Source organism: Ostrea edulis, chromosome 7 (assembly GCF_947568905.1).
Source record: "Ostrea edulis chromosome 7, xbOstEdul1.1, whole genome shotgun sequence".
NCBI classification, from domain to species: Eukaryota; Metazoa; Mollusca; class Bivalvia; order Ostreida; family Ostreidae; genus Ostrea; species Ostrea edulis.
The window spans coordinates 40443456-40459782 of record NC_079170.1 but is presented as its reverse complement, the minus strand read 5'-3'; positions in this window follow the sequence as shown (position 1 = coordinate 40459782).

Here is a 16327-nt window from a genome sequence, read left to right as displayed (position 1 = left end):
ATACCACAAATGGAATATTTTATGTGGTAATCAATTTACTTACCTTGGCTTTACAATATCGGTTTCTAAATCTTAGATACACTTCGGTTTTCAAAGGAGGAAATGCATGTTTTATATTCTAAAACTAATAAAGATAATACATATATATATGTTTTTTTATATCTTTCTTTGATACGTATGCAGGTAGGATAAATTAGTTATATTAGTGAAATATTTGGGGATGATACAGGAAAGCATAATTATAATATCTTAAAGGGACTGATTCACGATTTTCTCCAAACTTTTCTATTTCACTTTTAATGATCAAAATTTACTGTCTAATGTGTTTAAAAGATTTCACATAAAAATCAAGGTTATACATTATCACAGAAGCTCAATTTAGAAAGTTATAATTATTTGTTTTGTAAACAAAGATTGGGGTGTGTTATTGTTTATATTTTCAAAAGAAATGGATATTGATCTAAGTTTATTATATCTTTCACATTTCAAGCATTTTGGGGGTAAAATGTGTCATCTAAAAGTTAAAATTTGTGACTATGCAAAATTATGATGCTTTACATTACAAAATCAACATTTCACTTGTTTGTTTGTTTACATAAAAGGACTCGAGTCTTTGTTTACACAACACATATTTAAGGCTAAAATATTGCTTTTATTCTTGTATTCAGAAGGTCAAAATTTTGGCTGTCAACATTAAATGAGTTATATTTTTAATGTTTAACAACAAAAATGAAAAATATTTTTATTAAAAATCGTGAACCAGTCCCTTTAATTAAGATTATGTAAATAGTTAGAATAAATGAAACATTTATTCTTACTATCTACATTGATAGTCTACAGTGGACTTAGTCGTTTACCATTTTTATTCAATATACTGAAATATATTGAACCGCATTTACAAAAATATGAAAGAATACTTCTCATTCCCAGTCTGTCAGAGTTATCGCGCTTTCATGGTTCGTGTGCGTCATTGGTGAAAAAAAAAAAAGAACAAGTCTCGCAAACATGTTTGAGATTACCTGGGCATAAATGAAAACGTTGATAGTGTTACCCTCCTCTCCTTTTAAAAAAAAACAACAAAAAACATAGTGTTTTCTAATAAAATAGCTATTGATCAAATTGCATTAAAAAAAACTTCTAACATTCATATATCAAAATAAACGTGTTTTAAACAAAATCACATCCGTTTTAAAATTTCCATAAATCGATGTTTTCTATTTGGATTCTATCAATTCTGTAACTTTTCAAATAACATAGATGGAGTTCGGAAACACATCAATCAATTGTGTTAATTAGTGTAATAAACGTCCAACATTTGTTTTGACAATGCATTTTCACCGATGGATAATTTACTCTAAAATTTGGAAAGGGAGTGGGTTTCATATACGCTTACAGTCCATGTCTTATGAACCCGTGCTGATTGTATGATCAGATATCTTCATAGTTATGATAATTCACGGTGATATAATGTAGACATGTCCAATCATGATAGTTAGATCAAGGTTATTGACGATTTTATAACGTCAAGAAATTATTTTGATTTACATTGACAATTTCAAAATGACATGTGTAGAACAAATTATTAATTATGTTACATATAAGTGCACGCTATACATGTTGCATATAAGTGCACGCTATACATGTAACATTTTCCTCTAATCATCTTATGTTGTTTTAGAAATATCACAATTTCCCATACTACATATATACAGACGTGATTTAAAACAGAGATGCTCATGGCATAATTTAAATTAACAAACTTAGCAACACCGCGCTTCGAGGCATTTTGAAAGATAAAAAGAAATCATTTAATGCTAATTGTGTATACAATATATCTCAGGAAAGTGTAACTCAAACAAATTGTAACTTTGAAATTTATTAGAATAAGTGTGGTGATAGCATGGGCACGGCTGTTATGAATGAATTGCCAATAAAATACAACATGGACAATGGGCCGCCAACAACGAGCATGCCCCAACAAATGCAAATATAGATAGACAACAACATTCAACATTAAAGTTACACATACAATCATGTAGCTAGATCATGATTAAAATTCAAAGTTCATGATCATAGGTCAAAGTTCAAACAACATTAAAGTTCAAATTTAGTACAACCAAACAAGCTCAAAGTTCACAACATCAAAGGTCAAAGTTCGTTATATAAAAGCATTGATCCTGGGAGGTGCAGAGATCAAAACTTGCTTTATGATATATACATTCAGATTGCCGCTTTTACGCCACAAGTTCACTGGGACGAGGTTCAGAATAAAAAACGGTCCAGGGAACTCCGTCACCATGGTGGGGGTAAAGCGGCAAACACAAACAGCCGTACCCGACCCCTCTCCAGTTAGGAAAGCAAGATGTCATTGAAGAACGAAAACTCCCAGTCCTCCCTGGAGAAAGTTGAGGCATATGATCTTCCCAAAGAGGACATGTCTACCCCATCTGAGCAAAAAAGCTGAATCAGTCTTAATGTCTGTATGGCGGATTATGGCACCCCCGGAATGCAGGATGACTGTACCAATATGAGAATTAACACGTTTGCGTGCTTTTCCCATATTTTTCAGACTTACTGAATTACGCCATTGTAACCGTGGGACGATAAATTATCATATGCTTTTATGTTTGGAAAGTTGTTCCTATAAACAAACGCAATTGCTTTGCAACAACTCTGATTCTCCTAACCAACAACTTTCCCAAATCCCCCGTGTGTTTTATTTAGAATGAAATTAAGTACAGGACCCACGTTTCTCTTGTTTTACTTAATTAGAGGCCACTATATCCCGCCACCACAGAGAGATGTGCTGTCTTCTAGTGTCAAATTCATGCCACCTGTCTTAACACAGCTTCCAAAAATGCATGTTTAATTATTGAAGAACCTACTAACCATATTGTTTGTGTATCCAAAATGAATTAAAAACTTTGGTATGCGAATGTAGGATTCATAGAAGATTTCCAACGCCTACATCCCTGAACATCATCACATGAAAAAACCTTTAAAGCGAGCTCAGTGATTGCACCAATACGTAAAGAATGTGATTTGAATCCTGAACTAGCAGGCAAATCCAGGTGCTTAACTGCCTTATAAAGTACCCCTGTGAATTGGTATCGAGTGGAGATAAATTAAAATGTTAAAACAGTGGGCTTGAACCCTCTGGACCTATGGACACATATGTGGTTACAAGCTGATTTTGACAAGCAACACCACCCTGTTGTCAATTTGTAATATGAGCCCTACGAATCTGGTCCATTTTCGAAAACGGATAGTCAATAAGAGATTGAGTGTTGTGATTATGGATAAATTGAGTATTTGAATTGTATTTTGGTGATACCCTTTGCTTGTTTTAACTAGTAATTCAATTAATAGTAAAAACCCTTGAAAGACCAAGGAAAATGCAGTAGAGTTGTACTACCTAACATACATTATTATATGTGGAAGTAGTGAAGAATTTTTGAAACATATGATCACTCAGACATTAGTTTTAAAATATGCATTCCCATTCCTCGAGCATTTTTAAATGGGGCGCATATTACAGTACACGACACGAGTTTTATACACCCCAACGTGGAAAGACCACGGTGGAAAATCCACGGAGATACACCGTGTGCTCCGTATTCCATTGTGTGTGTTAATTGCGAATACACGCAGCTGCTAGGAACTTCGTCCTGGCCACGGGCGCCTTGCAGGAAATGTGAAAATGTGGCGCAGGCTAAATAATCATGATAAGGATGGAATTTTAAGAAAAGAAAAAATGTCAACACCCCCTCCCCCCACACGTTGTGTGTTATTTGCGAATATACACAGCTTCTAGGAGCTTTGTTGTAGCTGAAGACACCTTGCAGGAGATGTGAAAATGTGACGCAGCCTAAATAATAATGATAAAGGTGGGATTCTTCGAAAAGAAAAATGTCAATAACTCCCCCTCCCGATACTTATATTGTTTTTCAGCATTTTAAGCCAATTCCAACGATACCAAACACTATATATTATAATTGTTTTTAAAAAAAACCTGGTTTTGAAATCTTTTCTTTTAGTCTTCTTTCTTCATTAAACTATTCTTAACTTCTATATTTAAATAATGCGTACTTGCGGACAATTCCTATTTTGGATGCGAATTAGTATATTCAGTAAATGAAAAACATACATGTACAACATGTAATAGGGATATTCAATAATTATCGATGCTCTCTCTCTCTCTCTCTCTCTCTCTCTCTCTCTCTCTCTCTCTCTCTCTGACAAATGCGCTGTTTAACATAATTACTTCCATCATATTGTGTTAATATGCATCTTGACAAATATAACTTGATCTAATTTGGAAATTGGTGTCAAATGCAACTAGTTCATGAAAAAAAGACTAATATCAATATAAACAGAAATGACTTAACGATTATTTGTTTTTATTCATATACGCCATCGATTATTAAAATATTTAATTGCTATATGAAATCATTTTAAAATTTAGATGCATTAGATAATGAAAGAACACACACACACACACACACACACACACACACACACACACACACACACACACACAGAGAGAGAGAGAGAGAGAGAGAGAGAGAGAGAGAGAGAGAGAGAGAGAGAGAGAACATTGGTAATCATCGATTATAATATTCATGAATGTATGCAGATACGGGGAGTTTAATTATCCATCCCCTTTCATTCTGATATTTTTTTTTAAATTTCCAATATTGTTTTCTTTACATTTTAAATTTTTCGGCTGGTCCGGGTTAGGACTAATGATTGACCCCCCCCCCCCTCTAAAACGACATTACGTGCTTAGCTGTCTATCTCCCTCTCAGTAAAAAATAAAACAAAATACAAGCTATACTACAACGTAATTGGATTTACTAGATAATTCTTCGATTTAACCTTCATAATACGTTTATGCAAGCGGACTATCTAGGCATTTTTTTCCATCTTCGCTAGCCAAGATTATTCATCCACGAAGGCACATTTGACCCAAATCCCATTGCAAGCGGATATGTGCTGAATGTTACCCCCGTATTATGTTATAACTGACCAATACCTAGTATGTGTGTTTTACAACGTTCATCCAGAAGACGCGCAAGTTTGTGAGTCACTGAATAAACGAGAAAACGTCTGCATTTTTATTTCAATCGTTGTCAACTGAAGACTTTGTGATATTTCAAGACTACATGTACTCAATTCAATTTATTGGATCTCATCACCATTATACAATGGTATAGAAGGATATAAAGACAAAAAGCTGTTATATATATATATAGTAAATAATACATGCGTGTAATAAAGTATTTATCAAGTTAGAAAAAACCAACGTGTTATTATTAATGTGAAGTATGGGCATTCTAAGTAGGGGAGCATATTTTATTTTATTATTCTACTAATGAAAGTACGTAGTTGTCTAAAGGTTTGTTTAAAAGTAAAGATATTTTTAATTTTTATTTGTTTAGGTGATAAAAATTTGAATCTTTGCTCACATTGCATCACATTTGAGTACATAATGAAATTAATCTCCAATGCAAACATCTATATAACAGACCTTAATCACCTATTTCTAATTACAATGAAAACCTTACGTTGAAATTAAACCACTGCTAATGGTACACATTTCTTTGAGCTGCTATTTATCAAATTGAAATTACTGGCATGTGATTGCACCTTCATAGACTGTTTCCAAATGACAATTTGAAATGACAACCTCCTTGGTTTAAATTCAAGGTTCCTTTGGGGTGACAATTCCGTATTACATTGCCACTATATTACCACAAAACAATTTTTATACAGGAAGTGAAAACATCTAACAACACCACACAGGATGCTTTACTTGAAGTTGAGAACCAGAAAACACAATGCAAGTGTGTGATGCTACCTGTTCAGGCAATACGATGGTAGTCTTCTTAAAATTTCGAATGTGCCGGTGAAGGTCTTCAGTCGCTTATGCTTACAATCCATGCCTTATGAACCGGTGCTGATTGTATGATAAAATAAAATAGCTTCATAGTCTGACGGAATAACTTTAACATCACATGAATCCCATGTTTTGCGAAAAAAAAAATCTATGTGATGGATGTGCATGCATAGGGTTTCCCTTTACTATTCTTGCGATTGATGCTTTACCCCACATAGTTGAACAATTTTATCTTTTTTCTGTTTAGTATACCCAATTGTTTTGACTTTACAATTTTAATCAGAAGATCACATCATATCATTTATTACATTGACTCACATCATTGTGTCCAGGGGTCCGTGTTTGCACAACTCTTTGTTTTGTATTGCTTATAGGAGTTATGAGATTGATCACTGTTCGTTATCTTCGCCTTTCATCATATAATAATATAATACCATCTGTTACATGTACACTAGGACAAACCAACACGATACTATTGGATTCTTGTATTTTACCGATGGACGATAATGTAATATTAAGTATCAATTACCTTGACGGGAACAAAGGAGTTTTGGACATAAAAAATGGCACTTTCTTTCTATTAGAAAATGTAGGGCGCCATCGCTCATTGGTCAAGATTAGGCTGGCTATCCGAACTCCCCCAACGGCATTGCCAGGATTCATGTTTCATTTAGCAGACTTATCGGTCAGGAATATATAGAAAAGTATCTCAATTGCAAGAGTTACTAGGTGATGTGAACGAACAGTGTTCAATCTCATAACATCTATAAGCAATACAAAATAGAGAGTTGGGCAAACACGGATCCCTGGGTATACCAGAGGTGGTATCAGGTGCCTAGGAGGAGTAAGCATCCCCTGTTACCCGCTCACACCCGCCGTGAGCCCTATATCTTGATCAGGTAAACGGAAATATCCGTAGTCAAAATCAGTAAGCCAAGAACGGCCTAACAATCGGTATGAAACAAATCAGACAGCATTTGACCCCATGCTAGGTTGTATTGGCAAACTAGATTGTTATAGCGACCATATAATTTGTGAAATGCTTACTGTAAATGTGTATACATTATGCTGGTACTGATAAAGTTGTATTGTATTTAATAAAAAAAAAAAAGCAAAAAAAAAATACATCTTCAAACTATCATATTTCATTCAATTTAGGTCACCTGAGTAAAGTCAGATTACCTATTACAGTTGGTCTGCATGAAAGGTGAAGATAACGAACGGTGATGGATCTTATAAATCCTATAAGCAATACAAAATAGATAGTTAGGCAAACACGGACCCCTGGGTACATCAGAGAGTTCGAGACAGACAGATATGTTTCTCTAGATTGAACTTTATGAACGACTCAAAGTCGAACTATCAAATAGAACTTGTGCTGGACAAGCAAGTGTGCTGGATACTATATTTAATGACAATTGTGGGGAACATCACTCCGTGTTTAGGTGCAATCTTGTCCTTCCTGATGATAAAGTGTTAACTGGATATCTAAAACATCAGAAAACTACGCAGATGATCTCATTACTATAGCATTATAAACGTTTACCAATATTTAAATTTAGGTTGCTTGCCGACAGTAACTCACAAGATAAAAACAAAGTTGTGAAGTACTTACCTTGGGTTTCAAGAACACGAAAAACATACTTAGATCAAATGTTTGAAACTGGTGTTATTTAACGCTATAATTTCCTTTGGGTTTCAACAGTATTATCATTGAGATCATATTACCGTATATCAGGGTTTTTTTCCGCGAATCAGAACCTAAAATAGTGTATTAAATTTACACGAATCAATTTTTTACTATTTCAAAGTCATCGTGAAAATATAATTCAGGATTATTTAAATTTATAAAAGAAGCCAGCTTGTGAAAGTACAACTCTTGATTTCTAATACAAACAATTCACACAGTGAAACGATTTACACGATTCCTGAGTTACTGATCACACAACGATGTTGCATTTTTCTTTACAATATAGTAAATAAGCAACTCGCTGCTGTATGTGAACACAATAATCCACCCCAAGGCGTTACCCTACCTATTGTACTTGTATTAAACGACCACCCGTCTAACGCGACCAACGATCGTGATTTTTACAACATTTCCGTGTGATTTCACGAAATTTTACCTTTATTCAACGACTTTACATTTTTTCGATTATAACGCGATTCCTACTTTCGATTTCAGTCGAGCATGACTATTCTGGGAATTATCGCCCCTAGCACTTTCGTTTTAAAACGCACGGGTAATAGTTCGGCTGTTTTCTTGTTTCGTCGACACACTGACTCAATTATTATACCCAAGCTTTCAACTGATTAACATATAATCAACACAGGATCTCATGAGGTTAATTAACAAAACCTGAGTTGTTTATTTAATAAAATCAAAAATCGGGGAATCAAGGGCGTTTTTTCATAGTTGTGAATTTCAATAGACTTTGAGATGTGCAGGGTAGATCGGCCGTATAACTTTATCATAAAAGTAAACTTTGTATCAAATTTACGCGGATTTATTTTCCGCGACTCGGAAATCGTCGCAAACAAAGCGGAAATTTTGGATACACGCGGAAAAAACCTGATATACGGTACTATGATCCTATCTATATTATTCAATATACACCTTAGGTAATCTTTAATGTGTTTATTAACATGAAGAAACTTTCAGAGAGACAAAAATAATTTCTCATGCCTGCCCCATGTCTATCCTTGCAATGTTGATAAAAGGCAGGGTGGGATGAAATGTGACGTCATGTCTATGTGTTGATGTACGTCACAATAACTACTGTGACAGAGACTAGGAGTTCGTTTTTATGCAACAAAATAGAAACAATGTAAACAAACGGTGTTTTAGTAAATGAATATAAATATAAGAAATGAACATCACTTTTGAGCTGTTCGTGGTCAATATGAACGATTTGGATTTGGATTTGAGGCAAATTTCGCTGTGAATCCCTAGCGCGATTCACAGAATTCGCCTCAAATCCAAATTCGTTCATACTGACAATGTACAGCTCAAAAGTGATGTTCATTTCTTAAATGAACGGATTGTGTCGCGTGCTGAAATTGGTTGGTTCAAAGAGGAAAATGCGATTTGTAATATAAATATCACTATATAATTCAACAATTGTTACTCCAGTTCGTGATAGAAACCAATCCTTCCCTACAATTATAGTTTAAGATAGCCAAAATTGAGTAGATGGGTGCTATATTTTCCTCGAATGTATATACTGGTTAACACATTATATTTCAACTAGATTGTTGAATATATCAGCCAATCGTAAAACATAAGATTATTCGATCATACAAAACGGCGTATCATTATCCTTCAGAATAATACAGTAACTTTGATTGGTCGAGCTCTGGTCGCATGAAGGGAGATAGTCCGAAATATTTGACGTTTTCCTGGCTTTTTTTATGGTTTTGATATTTACCGTGCCAGGAAAACGTCAGAACCGGCGTCATTACGTAAACTGGAAATTCGCCGCCTACAGCTGGAGGCGGTATTCTCGGGCCGATTTTGAATACTTACGAGCCGAATTCAATGTTAAACTCATAATTGATCAATAAAACGATGCTTCTTATACTTACTAATATCAATTGTATGGGTTTTTTCATCACATACACAGCCTCGTGAAAACATGTTAACAAACTGTCGAGCTTTATTTTGAGTCACGTGACTCGTTCGCTCTAATGACTGCGAACATTTGGTTGAATACAATTGTGTGCTTCTGTTTCAGACAGAATCTATGAAGTCAGCTTAGCGCTTTTCAGTACTTTCAGTACTTTGATTTATACTTTGAATTGCAGTTGACAAACTTTGATGCTTCGCTTAACTCCAGTAAGGATTTGATCCAGTGCTTTACGTTTATAAATATTTTATACTTTACTTTGCTGTAGTGAGAACGTTGATATTTTTTAATAAAGTTTAACCGTGACACAGTACATCCTATCGTAACATTCACTTTCATTACTGGGCGATAAGCAGAACAATAACTTTGTGATTCTAATTTTCTCTGTATGTTCTTTACGTCCCAAAAGATAATTCTGTACAAACGCCATGTGCTTTCCATGTATTTCGATCGATACTTGACGCTTACGGTCGTATCAGCGATGCCTCTTTATCATTTCAACGCTTACCATGACACGTGACCTCAGCTTCCCATAACCCTTGACGTCCACGTCTAATGGCGTGTGATTGGCGATGTAACAGTCACAATCTACGTTAAACGGCTGAGTTCTGGCGTCGAGATCGATAATCCAACCTGTGACCGCGCAATTGTAAAGCGGCAGTCCTACATGTAACCACTATTGATTTGTCTCGGATCTAGAAATATTTACATTTGCAACTGTTTTCTCCTACATAACACTATTACGAGCAATACGTATTTATCCCTGGATAAATCTACTACGGGGTCAACAGAGGTCACGGCTGTGCGTATGAACATTTGTTAAAAGTAGGTAACAGGTACTACTTTTACTAAGGCAATACACATCTAGCAATCGCTCTCTCTTACTACAGAAATCTTTCAATAGATGAAATCAACATCACAAAATGTATTTACGGTTTTATTTGTATTCCAAGCAGTGGACTTTCATCAATAATTGATAAAAGTATTTCTGTAAACAATGTCTTTAGTTACTAGCCTACTAGGCCTGAATGTATGTCTACAATTTCGTCTGCTACAATTTCACCCTGGTCATCAGTGATGCAGAATTGTACCTACTGCTAGACGATTACATTAGGCTTTAACAAAAAGGTCATTCACAGGATGTATGGCCGATAAGTCGTCAAAGTGCATTAAGACCTACACACCGTTCACTGCTTCCGTGCTACAGCAGCCATAGGTGATTGATGTTGGTTTCCAAGTTTATGTCGGGACATCGAAGCGAGGAGTCGTTAAAAACCTATTACAGTCATTTATCGAGTCAAAAGAAGCGTTCAGTGAGCTCAAGTTTATCAACAATTACATGTATCCAAATCCAAACCGTCCCTTACCTTCGTGCAATTCCACATTCTCTGCGATGTTCAGTTCTTTCCGGAGATTCATCTGAGCTGCGTCCTCTGTCCTGTCTATAAATGATTTGCCTACACCTGACGACTGCCGCCCTGTTCTTCATGTTCCGGCATAATACCGTTATCTGCATCGCATATCTTGAATATACAGTTTCCGTAATAGGTTTGAATTTTGCATAATCCTATAGTAATTTAACGGAATAAACCAAATTTAAAGAGCAAATAACTCTTACACTTTATCGCGGTGCAGATAACGGTATTATGCCCATGTTTCTCCATCTCAGTCTTCTGTTAACTCCGTAATTTTCAAAGTCGGTCTTGAACGTCTTCACTTTTCAAAAGTCAAAGCGCATCACAACTCTAAGTGTAACACTGCGCATCCCCGTTTAAATCATAATTCCCCCACCCCCTAAAGTTAGACATATGGAAGAGTTTTCCATTATATACTCCCGAGTTAATGAATAAGTATATGTTGATATACTTGCTTTCTAGCGTCTTAATAATTAAAACAGTTCTTCATTTTATAGAACTTTGTTTTGTGTTGTCGTCATTTTGAACATCTATGACGCATCGTTGTGGACGTCAACAATTTGAAATGTATGGAAACGTGTTGTTAACACAATTCAGCAATGTTACCGACCAAAAATGTAAATATAAGTAACAAGGTATCATTTAAAAATATTTATCGGGATATAAATACGGGTTGGTACATGATCAAATTTTCCATAAAGCCCTTTGATCACGTGACCAACCCGTATTTATATCCCGATAAATATTTTTAAATTATACCTTATTTTTTAAATATATAGAAGGGGGAGTGAAGAATCGTCTTCTATGAACTTCAGCAACCAGAGGAAGTTTTATAGCCAGTCGATAGCAAACCTAAAATCAATGGTTTACAACACCTGGTGTACTTTATTGATGCAAATTGCCTTCAAACAAACAAGGAGAGGGAGCACCGCAAAATGGGATAAACATACACTTGAATTAATTTTATACAGGAATTTAAAAATACAGAACAAAATATGTCTCAGTAGAGACATGCATATTATTTCTTCATTTGTCTTCGGTCAGTTTACATCTATTAGATACTCATCATTCAAGTTATTTCTAATTTATACCTTTGTTAAAATAAATGAAAATGTACCCCATGCAAACGTTTTAAATAATTCGAACAGTATCCATTGTCGTCGTCGAGCGCTGTCGGATACCAAACGAAAAAAAATCCACAATACCTTTAACATTAAATCAATATAAACACCATTCTACACCAAATAAGGGTTTAAACGTAGCGGGTATGCTTCTCGATCAGGCAATGCAGTTTCAGATAAGCTTCATGATTACTGGTGACTCAGTTGAAAGGTATCCTACTATTTTAAGAAAGTATCTTCAGCTGTTGATCTCAAGTTTTAAACAATCTTAAATGTCCATCAGTTATATCCTTAATGGCTTGTTCCCAATAACAAATTGTGTAATGTAAGCTCCGTAATGATATCAAAACTTGTTTATTCTCATGTTTATTACGTGCATGAAAATCTGTAAAAGTAGGACAATTTTACTCTACACTGTATAAGAACTCATACTGTTGTGAAGAATACACACCGACAGATGTTATACGAAAACCTTCAAAACAGCTTGTTTTAGCAACCTAACTGTGACGTTAAATATTGAAACGCAACACATCTTACAGATGCCTTTGTTCTTTTCCTCGATCGACAATCTTAACAGATCTGTAAAACTAAGATCTACATAGAGAGTGATAACAAGAACTATTGTGGAATTATATCCGTTTGTAATTGATATGAGTTAATGGCAGTTCCACAAGTATTTCACATTTCATTTCATGTAATAGATGTAGATGTACATTGTAATTATACAGTATTTTGTGTTTAGTGTGTGTGTGTGTGTGTGTGGGGGGGGGGGGGGGTTGAATAAAATTCCCCAATAGACATAATGGGAGAACGCTTTTTAGGGCTTGTTTATAACACTACCATTGTGACATCAAATAACCCGTTTATCATATTAAGCTGTAGGGCTCTCGGAGGGTGTGTTCGGTCATCAAGAGATGCCTACATCTCCTAGGAACTTGATTCTGTTTCTGGTGTTTCCAGGACTCTTTGTTTACAAAACACATAATTTTGTATTCTTTATAGCTTTTGTTAGGTTGAACCCTGTTCGTTATCTTTCACTTCAAACTTTTGAAACAAAATTTGTAGTGATTTATTCCTGTTTTAAATTCATGGTTATACTCTTGAAATAAGAAAGTAAATTATTCAAAGTTTATAACTGAATAATGATGATCTTATGATAAGGAAAAAAAAACTATCATGATTTCATTTTGCAGTTATGAAAAATTTTCATTTGTCAAGAATTGACTATAATTCAAACCCATTTGAAAATGTCCTTATATTTTTATTTTTGATACGGACATTATACGTTGTATCCTTGTCAATGTAGATAATCTTTGTTTTATGTTCGATATCTAATACTTGAAACATGTCCGCAATGTATGGGTTTTGTTAATCTCTAAAAACAAATTCACATCGTGTAACAAATGCTTGGCGCTAGACATGACCTGACCTGGAAATCACGTAACTATATTTGCGGTAAATTCTAATAATCAGTGATTAATCAAAAGATTGAATCCAGTTTCATTGATTTCTTTATCAAGTCTATCATGCGATAGATGTCATTTGTTTTTCGCTGTATATTTTTGTAAAGAAACAATTCATGATTTTGGTTTCAAAATATAACATCGTTATAACCTGGGGGTTTAGGAGATTATTTGGGGGGGGGGGGGGGGGGCATAGAAATAGCCCATTTTTTAAATACACGCTCGTTTTCTTCAAAGCAAAATTTGTCAAACTTGAAAAGAAATCATATTAATTTTTTTTTTTAATAATGACGTTAGGGATATGCTGGGCGTCATTCAACGACGTTATTCGTGTGTGTTTCATGCATGCATAACTTCAAAAACTCAAAACAGTGTTACTAACACCTTTCATTAAAAAAGAAATGTATATGGACAAAATATCAATAATATTTACAAACATCAATAAGAATTTCCGCAAACATTGTGTATTTTTTTTATGCTTATACGCGTACATTTATTGCGCTATATCTTACGAGGTTATTAAATGAATTTTGTCTTCCTTTGCGAATCACATGATTTATATATTTCAATTGATTTGATACACAAGAGCTTGTTCAGCGTATGACCAGTTTTTAAATCGAGGTAAGCTACTGATAAACAAGTTGGTGGTACAGGGGTTTCAACAGTTACGTTTAAAGTCAGCATTTCGCAAATTCTATGGTCGTTATAACAATCCAGTTTGCCAATACAACCTATCATTGGGTCACACGCTGTCTGACGTGTTTCATACCGATTATTAGGCTGTTCCTGGCATACTGATTTTGACTACGGATACCTCCGTTTACCTGAACAAGGGCTCACGGCGGGCGTGACCGTCGACAGGGAATGTTTACTCTTCCTAGGCACCTGGCCCCACCTCTGGTATATCCAGAGATCCGTGTTTGCCCAACTCTCTATGTTTTATGACTTATAGGAGTTATGAAATTGGTCACTGTTCGTTATCTTCACCTTTCATGATCGAAGTAAAAATCAACTTAACAGTATAATAGTAATTACGTTACTTTTGAATTCCATAAATTTTAAAGGGAAAGGTCAGGCAAAAAGGAAAAACAGTTGAAATAATGATTTTTACCATAGCAATTATATTACTCATTCTAATTTTCTCAACATATACACAATTAAGCACTTGTCACTGATTAAAAATCAGAGTTTGACAAAATCATGCAGGTTGCCATTTTGATGTTCTTCACTGTTTAGAGTTGTAGCTTATCATCAGGTTTTATCCCAGAATTCCGACCACTTCCAAATGTTCTGCTACGTCAGCAGACTCCTTTCACTGTTCTTAACAATAATATGTTTCTAAAATTGCCAGCTTGTCAAGCCTTTAATTGCACACATAATGAAGATCTATGCAAACAATGGATAACTAATTTGAAGAATGGCAAGTTGTGTTATGAAACTTTTGTGTACGATCTTACTTGTTAGAAAACTGTTCTGGTGCACATACTTGCTGTCTTTTGTACATCACTATTTGAATCAATGCAACTGCAAGAACATTTGGGTTTAGAATCAATAAATCTAATTGTTCATGGTCAGTTATACACTGGAGCTCCCCCATATTCCCTACTGTGTAATCACATTGTTTACAACACATGCATTCCTCTGCAGTAGGCATGTCCTCACATGTCTAATGTGGGGATAACTGCATTTGATGCATCATCAGTGATGTTTTCAAGTAATCTTCCATATATTCAGGCTCAAATGCATCTGGAACAATACCAAGGTTATTTTCTTGTGTCATTCTTGTTTAGTTGTAACCATCTGCAGATCAGTTTACAAAGGCGTTTGCTGACGTCACAGAGATGCTATCATGACAGCCTTCATGCGCTTGTAGGAGAATTAACACTGACCATATAACTGAACCAAGTTTTATGGCTTTAGATGACATTATAAAATAAGAAATATGGTGAGTGTATACAACATACTTTTGTTTATTTATTTCACTAGAAATATGTTGTACCTGACTTTTCCCTTTAATATTCTAATTATATATAGTTCAGTTATGTCTTGATATTCTAACCAGGAAGACAATTAAAAGTTGTTTCTATTTATAATCATATGCTCATTTAAATATCTTTCTGATCCCCTCTCCCAAACCATAGCACCCCACGAAAATATCAGTGTGGTTTATAACTATGATCATTTGCAATTTGTATTGCAGATTGTCTTGAAACTTCAGTTATTTTTTTATTCCAATATACAAAATTTACGACCAAAATTTCCTTCCCGTTATTTTAGTGTCCTGTGGTGGGCAGTAGGAAGTTCAACTCTCCTAGAATATAGTTTACTAATTGTTCCTTAGTACCGGTGTTATATAGTCGCCTTTCCCCCTAGCCATATTTTCCACCGGAAAATGGTTATAGTGTAATCCCCCTCCCCCCGGAAAATGGCTAAATAGTAGATCTTCCCCACGGAAATGTGCCTATATAGTAGGGTTTCCCCCCTTTTAAAGCCAGGTGACCCCCCAGGAAAACCTACTACATGTACATGTATATAGTAGATCCCCCCTTTTCATTCCGGTTACGTTTACGGCGGACCATTCCCATACATGTTTTCCAATCTGAAATTACATGTAATCATTATCTGGCTATTCATTTCTTTTATATCTAAAACTCACTCACTCACTGGATACTGTTAGTGATTGTTATCACATCAGTGCCGCTATGGTATCCCTCCATGTCACACGGTCTTTGACTATATTTTCGGCCTCCTGATATGTTAGGCCCGCAGTTGTAAAGTTTCTTGCCAGCGTGTCTCGCCATCT